Below are 10,231 nucleotides of genomic sequence, written 5' to 3'. Positions count from 1 at the left end.
TCAATTCATTGAAAGCTTGACTTTGCACCTTAAAGAGTTAAGATTATTTTCTTCTCCGGCGGCTGATACTATTCGTTATTTTCAAAGTAGGATAAGGTGGGAATTCAGGTTTCTGCTTAGTTTCCAACCATTAATGCTTTAAGACTCTTATATATGGCTCAGGTTCTAATGGAGTTTTATTAATGATCATACAAAGAAAATCTTGTAGAAGAGACAAAACACTTTCATTTGTGGTAACCGAAAACCCCACTTATAAAGAGACAAAACACTTTAGTTATGTGGTAGCAGAAATTCCTAGTGAATTTGTAATGCTTTTGTCAGTTTTGACAAAATAACATAAAAATATTTGAGCTACAACTATCAATTCAAAATTCTTACCCGTTAAAGATTCAATGTTTCGTGATGGTAATCTAATCTTACTTATTTTTTTGACTAGTTTCTTTACATGAATTCGTCCACATTGCAAGAATTATTGTCTTTTTATCACTTAATTTGGGCATCGAGATGAAGTGTCACTTACATGAGATGTCTTAGTTAACCCTTGCTCGCTATTCATTACACCCAGGTCAAAGTGTAGTGTATCGCTTGTGGAGAAAGTGCTAGCTAATCTTTGCTCATTGTTTACTACAACCGGTCAAAATGTAAGGGTGTCAATTGGTGTGGTTCTGGTTATTCGATTCGGTTGTCGTGCGGTTTACATTCTAATAAGGTGAAATCAAAATCGAACCGGATAAGAATTGATCAAAATCAGAACCGTTTTGCATACGGTTCGATTTTATCGATTTCTATTCGATTTTTGTTATTCGATTCACAACCAATTTACATGTGGTTTGTGTAGTGTTGATTTTGGGAACATTAATGAAGATCAACCTCGGTTTTCAAAGCCTTTATATTCTCGTGTTTTCCCATTCTATCCTGGTCTCCCTCACTCATCATATTTCACGTGCCTATGTGATTTAAAAAAAAATCCCATCTTCATCCGTCCTACTTTTCCTTTTCTATTCTATGTTTTTCTATTTTTTTCTTCTCCACTCTCACATGATAAACAAACTATTTCTTCTATTAGCAAGTAGGGTTTTGTTAATCCATTTTAACATCATCCATCATTTTCAATTTCTTCAAGTTTCAAGTATGATGCAATAATTATTGTTTATTAAATTAATTATTATGTTATTAATTAATCCAATTGATGCATAGGCTAGTATTCGAATAAGAGGTACCAATTTCTATTCGATTTTTCTGGTTTCTATTTGATTTAGAACCGCAGTTTCACGGTACAAATCAAAACCAAACAGGAAAGAGAACCTATAAAATCAAAACGGATCATTTTTTTTGTGGTGCGATTTTTCCGATTCCATTTTGACATCCATATCAAAATGTTATATATTCGCATGCGGTGAATACCCTAGCATAACATTGAAAAAATATAACGTTCTAGGATCCATGTAAAAAGGGTTTAACTATGATGTTTTTTTTTAGTTGGCTGCTGACCTATTGAACCAATCCTCCTCCTTTATTCGGATTTGAGACCAGCAACAAACTCTTGAAGAGTTAAGAGTGGAAAGATGATAACCCTTAAATGAAAAATGAAATTTGTAGGGTTGAGGAAAAGAAAATACAACTTTCGTTATGATATATTGAAATGAGAAAGGGTTTAGAATTAGAAGGGTTTGGACTTTGAAGGTAGGTTTGTAATGGTCCTGGTCCTGGTCATGGTGCTGCCTCTGCGTTGCGTCATGGTTTGGAATGTAAACTTTAATTTTAAGAGTGGAAATATATGTGATACATCCAATATTTATCGGGCCAATCAGTGGCCGCCACGTGTCACAGGGCGACCCGCTCCAGAACCAAGGGAAACGAACCAGGGTCCCAATACCCGGGCGCGGCCAGCACCAAGGCGTGGCCTCCACTCGGCGCGACCTCACCTAGGCGTGGCCACACCCGGGAGGCCTCTCACCCAGGCGCGGCCACACCCGGCCCGCGGCCTACACCCGGCGCTGCTGCACCCAGCGCGGCCACACCCAGCGCGCGGCTCTGCACTCAGCGCGGCTTTGCACCCAGCGCGCCCCGCACCCGAGCGCGGCCCGCACCCAGCGCAGCCACACCCGAGCGCGGCTCGCACTCTAAGCGCGGCCACACCCGGCGCGGCTGCACCCGAGCGCGGCTTTGCACCTAGCGCGGCTTTGCACCCAGCGCGGCCACACAGCGCGCGGCTTGCACCCGAGCGCGCTTGCACCCAGCGCGGCCTCTCACCCGAGCACGGCCTCACCCAGCGCGCCACACCCGAGCGGCCACCACTCGGCGCGCCTCACCCGGCGCGGCCACCACTCCGCGCGGCCACCACCCGGGCGCGCCACATCCAGGAGCGACCTCTCACCCGGCGCAACATCGTGGGCACAAACGTGAGGTGGGGGCCACTCACCTATGACCCGATCGTATCGCTACAAGACTCATGTCACCACCAGGACTCTAGGCCACCGCTTAGAAGTCACGTCATCCGGCGGATTCAAGCACCAAGGCGTTATCACCATACGCGGGTATCTATCCACCAAGGATCTTGATACCACTAGGACACTCCCCGAGGGGAGATGATCAATCAAGATAGAGCCCCGTCACCTAGGGTCTCTATCCACTCAACGGCACAATCGCCATCAAACGGGACTCTCCACACCGCCATACGCTACTACAAAAGGCAAGGTACACAACCCCATAGGGGACAGCTAAACTCATACTGAATAATCACTATTCATCTATTTGCGCCAGGAGATCTAACTTTGGCATCGGAGAGCCCTAGGCCGGGACCACACCGGTTCTCTCTGTTGACCCCTTTGGTCCACTTGCGGTGACGGCACTCGCAGGACCGCTCGACGATTTCTTGACGCATGATTGGCGCCGTCTGCGGGAACGACGCTAGCCATTATCGACTACTAGCTCGCTTCCATACTCATTCAATGGCACGAAGGAAGACTACCACCACCAACAACGGAGCAAGGAATGGATCACCACCCCAGGAGGGCTCTCGCCGCGAGCCAACGACCAGGACCATGTCCCTCTGGAGGAGGAGATCCCCCTTAATGACCAGTTCGTGATCGCCGAGCCCAACAATGACGAGGCCAACGATGTGGTGGTGGAGGTGACACCTGACCCCAATGCTCCAGCCATGTGGGTCGATCAACGACCGCAACGACGATCCTCGATGAACAATGACTCTTTCGAGAATACCGATGCGGCGTGCGACATCTCACCGTCGGAGGACTTCACCGGCAGAAGGGTGGAGTCCATACCTCAACAAGAGCCAAACCCTAGGAGATCATCTCCCAGGGGCGCGAGATCAGAGAGACTTGCGCGACAGGCAACCCCCCACTCCGCAGCGGGGGAGCCTTCCCAGCATCCCAGGAGAACAAGAGACCTCTCACCACGGTCAGAACGTGGGAGGACGCCAACACCCAGGGCGAGGGTGTCTAGCCCGCAGAGATCGGTCCGGAGGTCCGTGTTCGACGGACGATCGGAAGAAAGTCACATACCACGACGGCGGACCTACAGAGAAGAAAGCCCCTCACCTTCACGGCGGGATTCATCACGGCGTGACCATTCCCCATCCCACCAACACTCAAGGCGGGAGGGGACATCCAGAGAGAGCGTGAACGAGGTCGCAGCGAATGTCCGGCCAGGTGGGGGCGGACACGGGACGAGGAGCTCGATCAAAGACTCCGCGACCTGGATGAGAAGTGGAAGGGTTGAAGAAGCAAACCAAAGGCGAGACACATTCCATACCCGACAACACCCCTTCTCGGCAGAGATCATGTCACCCACACTACCTTCCGTTTCGACTACCCACCTTTGAACTCTACGGTGGTACCACCGACCCTAATGACCACATCAACTACTTTAATGGCATGATGACGCTGTATGGGGGTCGGACGTGGTATCCTGTCGGGCATTCCTCGCGTCCCTTAAGGGAGCAGCCACATCATGGTTCTCCAGGCTACGACCGAGATCTATATGCTCGTTTGCAGAGCTATGTGAACAGTTCGTCACCCGTTTCCAAAGCAGCGTCAAGCAGAAGAAGACCACCGTCAATCTACTAAACGTGGTACAAAACCCTGGGGAATCTCTCAGGGAATACGTTACCAGGTTCACCAAGGAGTCCCTGGAGGTTCGAGACTTGGATGACCAGACACAACATGCAGCCCTAGCAGGAGGTATTAGGGACCTGGACTTGATCAAGGACCTGGCGCGTCATGAGACCAGGACCATGAAAGAGCTCCTGGAGCGGTGCAACGAGTTTGCAAATATGGCCGAAGTACTACAAGCAAGAACAAAAATAATCGAGGCCAAGCCACAGGACAACAAGAGGTCAGCACCTGATGACCATAAAGAGGGTAAGAGGTCGAGGACAGAGCGTCGACAAGAGAAGAGCGACCGCCCATCTAGGAGGACAGACCGCCGCCCAGAGAGAAGTGAGAGGGCAAGCACCCCTGAGTTCACACCACTAAACACCACCAGGTCCCGGATACTCATGCGGATCCGGATCGTGACCTACTCCATTGGCCACGACCCATGCTAGCGGCGCCGAGAAGCGAAACCCTAACAAATATTGTCTCTTCCACAAAGAGAATGGGCACGACACGAGGAGTGCTATCAATTGAAGAGAGAGATAGAACAACTGGTAAAAGCAGGAAGCTTGAACAAGTATGTGAAGGGGAGACGTGACAACCGCTCAGGCCAAGGAGAGAGAGGTCGCGACGGAGACAGAGTGGAGCCGAGACGAGAAGAAAGAAGAACAGATCGAGAGAGAGACCGCCCAGAAGAGCGGAGAGATGCCACAGAACCTGGTGGCACCAAGGGACCTCCCATCCTCACCATACTTGGAGGACCAGGGCAAGAGTCCACCAGAAAAGCTAAAGCCCATGCCAGGTTCGTGGGAGTGGCAGAGAAGCCCAGCAAGATAGCCAAGACTGAGGCGGTGATCTCCTTCTCAGATGAAGACTTGGAAGGACTAAACTTCCCGCATGAAGATGCCCTGGTAGTACAGGTGGAGGTAGCCAATCGACCTGTACACAGGGTATTGATAGACACAGGGGCGTCCGTTGACGTACTCTCCTTGGACGCCTATCGACAGTTCGGGTTCGGGGACGACCAGCTCAAACCAGAGCCCACTTATCTCCATGGATTCTCAGGTGCCACCGCCTCCATCAGAGGTACCATAGAGCTACCCGTCACCTTCGGGGTACACCCTCAACAAGTAACCATCATGGTAAATTTCATGGTAGTCAAGTCCGTGGTGTCCTTCAACGGCCTCTTAGGGCGACCATCACTGACAGCCCTTAGAGGAGTCATATCACCACTTCACCTGAAGATGAAGTTCCCCACCGAGAATGGGGTAGGCGAAGTCCGAGGAGATCAGAAGAAAGCAAGGGAGTGCTACGCCACCTTCATGAAAAAGAATAATGGCAACACCCGTGGAATGGCACTCTGCCTAGAGAGCATGATCAGTGACCAGAGAGATGAACTGACAGAGAGAAGGGGAAGGCCAGTGGAAGACCTCATCCCATGGCCCCTCACCCGGATGACCCCTCCAAGGTCGTTCGGTCGGCTCATTGCTAAGCAAGGAAACGAGAAGAAGGGCTTGGACACCTCCTCCAAGCGAACATGGATGTCTTCGCATGGTCGACCTCCGACATGCCAGGAATACCACGTTCCATAGTGGAACACCGACTACATGTCGACCCAACCAGGAAGCCCATTCAACAGAAGCGGCGTAACTTCGCCCTTGACCGACAAGCAGCAATCAAGGAGGAGGTCGAGAAGTTAAGCCGATCAGGGTTCATCAGAAAGGAGAAGTTCCCAACATGGCTCGCCAACGTGGTCATGGTACCAAAGCCAAGTGGGAAGTGGAGGATGTGTGTCGACTACACCGACCTGAACAAGGCATGCCCAAAAGATGAGTACCCACTGCCCCGGATCGACCTACTGATCGACGCCACCGCCGGCCATGAGATGCTGAGTTTCATGGACGCCTACTCCGGATACAACCAGATCCTCATGTATGAGGATGACGAGTCTTACACCGCATTCCGGACGGACAAAGAGAACTACTGCTACAACGTCATGCCGTTCGGGTTAAAGAATGCAGGGGCCACCTACCAGAGAATGGTCAACAAGATGTTCGAGGAGCAGATCGGGCGCAACATGGAGGTATATGTGGATGACATGCTTGTGAAAAGCGTCCACACCAACCAACACCTGACCGACCTAGAGGAAGCCTTCGCAGTACTGAGGAGGAACCAGATGAAGCTAAACCCTGCAAAGTGCGCCTTCGGTGTAACGTCAGGAAAATTCCTGGGGTTCATGGTCTCAGTCCGTGGAATAGAAGCTAACCCATCCAAGATCAAGGCCATCCAAGAGATGGCACCTCCTCGAACGGTCAGGGAAGTGCAGAGGTTGAATGGGAGGGTCGCCGCCCTTTCCAGGTTCGTGTCACGATCAGGTGATAAGTGCTTACCATTCTTCAAAACATTGAAGAACCTCCGAAGCCCTAAGGACTTCACATGGACGGAAGAGTGCCAAAAGGCGTTCGGAGAATTGAAGGAGTACCTAGAGAGCCCACCCCTGCTTGGGCGACCGGAACCTAACGAAGAGTTGCAGCTATACCTGGCCGCCACCCCTGTCGCGGTCAGCGCAGTACTGCTGAAGGAAGAGGACAAAGTCCAGAGGCCCATCTACTACGTCAGCCATGTCCTGATCGATGCAGAGACCAGGTACACTAGGATCGAGAAGGTAGCCTATGCATTGGTAATGGCAGCCAGGAAGCTACGACCATACTTCCAAGCCCATACCATCATAGTCCTCACAGACCTACCCCTGAAGAAGATACTACACAAGCCGGACGTCTCCGGGAGATTGATAGCATGGGCGGTGGAGTTAAGTGAGCATGACATCAGGTTCCAACCCAGGACTACCATCAAAGGCCAAGCCTTGGCAGACTTCGTCGTTGAATGCACCTTACCAGAGACAGAGCCAGGAAAAAAAAAAAAAAGGAAGAGAGAGAGGCCAAGTGGCTACAGCCAAGAGGCCATGGCCAAAAGACCACGACCAAGGGGCCACGGCCAAAGGGCTATGGTCGTCATCAATGGACGTCACCTATCAAAAGAGAGAGGCCAAGTGGCTACGGCCAAGAGGCCATGGCCAAAAGACCACGACCAAGAGGCCACGGCCAAAGGGCTATGGTCGTCACCTATCAAGAAAAAAAAAAAAATTTAATTTTTTGGGTGCCATCCGTCAAAGGCCGCTGCCCAAAAGCAAAGAAGAAAAGAGAGAAGAAAGAAAAATAAAATGGGGGTCTTTGGCCATGGCCAAGGACCACAATCGAAAAACCATGGTAGAAGTTCAAGGTTCGAGGTTCGAGGTTCGAGGTCCGAGGTCGGGAAGTTCGAGATGGTTCGAGTTCTAAGGATCGAGAATGCAATCGTTGATGCACTCGTCCCAGGCTAGCCAATGATGAACTCTGAAACCTGGCCAATGCAAAGGTACGTGGAAATATTACATGAGCTAACATGCCGGAGAAGCAAGATAATGAGATTGAGGAGGGGCCTAGCTAGATGGACCCTATACTCAACTACCTACAGGACGACGTCTTACCAGAAGACAAGGCCGAGGGCAAGGAAGGTCAGGATGAGAGCTGCAAAGTACACCGTCCTAGACGGGGCATCGTACAAGCGGGGGCAACAGCACCACTACTCCGGTGCCTAGGACCCAAGGGGGCAGAGTATGCCCTAGCCGAAGTCCATGAGGGGATAGGTGGAAGCCACATGGGGGGACGAGCCCTAGCCTACAAAATCCTCCGCCAGGGACTATACTGGCCACGAATGCAAGAGGAGGCCATCCAATATGCCAAGAAGTGCGAGCAATGTCGGTTGTTCACCCCAAGACCCCATCTACCCGCCACCAAGCCGACATCAATCCTCAACCCCATACCTTTTGCCATGTGGGAACTAGACATCTTAGGCAACTTCACCGCAGCACCAGGAAACAGAAAGTACACTGGTCGTCGCGATCGACTACTTCACAATGGAAAACAATTCAACAACCCTAAATTCCAAGCATTCATCACAGCTACAACATCGACTATCGGCTGTGTCGGTAGCATACCCACGAGCCAATGGTCGGTGGAGGTCACCAATGTAACGCTATCGAAGGAGTCAAGAAAAGGCTAGAAGGAGCCAAAGGCAAGTGGGTAGAAGAGCTACCAAGCGTCCTGTGGGCATACCAAACTAACAGTACGGACGCCCACAGGAGAGAGCCCATTCCGCCTAGCATATGGCACTCGAAACATTGGTGCCGGTAGAAGTCTCGCTCCATGTCCCATAGGGTTCTCGCACTTCAATGAACGCACCTATGTCGACGCGATCGCGGCGAACCTAGACTTTATAGATGAGGTCCGCGAAAGAGCACTACTAAGGAACGCCGCCTACCAGAAGAACGTCGCCAGGTACCATGACGCAACAGGTCAAGGAAAGGCTATTCCACCAGGGAGATTTAGTACTACGGAGGGCAAGTGCATCACACCACGGGCAAAGTCGTCACCCAACCGGGAAGGACCCTACATAGTCTCCAAGCAAATACGCCCAGGGACCTACCGCTTGAAGACTCCGGGGGCAAGAAGGTAGACCGTGCACTGGAACTCACTATACTTGAAGAAGTACTATCGGCAAGTAACAATGAGTTTGGCACCACCAACAGAGCAGTGATGGCATTACGCTTCAAGGATGAATTGAAAAAAATTCGGGAACACTCGGCTTCTTCTACTACTCAACTGAGGCTTCGTGCCTAAGGCGATATGCCAACATTGAGGCTTCGTGCCTAAGGCGGTATGCCAACATCGAGGCTTCGTGCCTAAGGCGGTATGCCAACATCGAGGCTTCGTGCCTAAGGCGGTATGCCAACATCGAGGCTTCGTGCCTGAGGCGGTATGCCAACATCGAGGCTTCGTGCCTAAGGCGATATGCCAACACTGAGGCTTCGTGCCTAAGGCGATATGCCAACACTGAGGCTTTATGCCTAAGGCGACATGCCAACACTGAGGCTTCATGCCTAAGGCGATATGCCAACACTGAGGCTTCATGCCTAAGGCGACATGCCAACATTGAGGCTTTATGCCTAAGGCAACATGCCAACATCGAGGCTTCATGCCTAAGGCGACATGCCAACATTGAGGCTTTATGCCTAAGGCAACATGCCAACACCAAGGCTTCATGCCTAAGGCGACGTGCCACCACTGAGGCTGTATGCCTAAGGCGTCATACCAACACTGAGGCTCTACGCCTAAGACGTTAACCCACCAAGGTCCAAGGATCACCAAGGCACGACGCCACTACCAAAATCCTGTGACTATCAAGGGTCAGAAAGCATCAACGCGCAAACGATCACCAGGAGACAATGCAATCAATATCAAGACGACAAGGATCAAACCATATCAACATCTAAAGAAAGAGTCAAGTACATACAAAAGTAAGCATCACAATCCAAAAGTTATCATCAAAAAAGTCAACATCCAGAAAGAACATCTATAAAATCAGGGGGCATCTAATGGAGGAGCAGCCTCTGATCCAGAAGGAGACATCATATCAGCCTCAGTCGGACAAGCAACACTCTCCTCTGGTAAGACCGCACCCTCCTCTGTCACCACAACATCATCCTCAGGAGAGACACGAGCCACTATAGCGGTCTCGGTAGCAACGAGTGACCTCGGGAACCTTGAGAAGTCATAATCACGGTCTTCTCCAGATGCGAACCGCCAAGTCCGAAGAAGTCAAGACGCTAGGAATGAAAGCCAACTTACTCCTAAGGTCACCAACAGAAATAGAAGCTCTGAGGCCCTACGACCCCTACTAGGGGTGGAATCTCCAGAAACCTCCTCCTCCCCTTCACTACCAACAGGGGAAGGTAAAGAAGAAAAAGTATCCGCGGGGAAAGAAGACTCCTCAAGGGATCCAACCACGACCGCAGTCAGATCAGAGTCATTAGGTGATGACATGGATAAAATAATGAAGCAGACTAGCTACTTGCTCAGAGCAACGATCTCCCAGACAAGAAGCCAGCAAGAAAAATGAAATGAAGACCACCTGCAAAGTATAAACAGCAGATCCATCACAGACAAGAAGAAGGGGAGTGGACAAGCATGAGGGTCCCACACCCACGCCGTGGCCACCATAGGCGCGGCCTCACACCC

This window comes from Telopea speciosissima, chromosome 7, assembly GCF_018873765.1.
Source record: "Telopea speciosissima isolate NSW1024214 ecotype Mountain lineage chromosome 7, Tspe_v1, whole genome shotgun sequence".
NCBI lineage: Eukaryota > Viridiplantae > Streptophyta > Magnoliopsida > Proteales > Proteaceae > Telopea > Telopea speciosissima.
The sequence above is the reverse complement of the archived record's forward strand: the minus strand, read 5'-3'. Positions refer to the sequence as shown.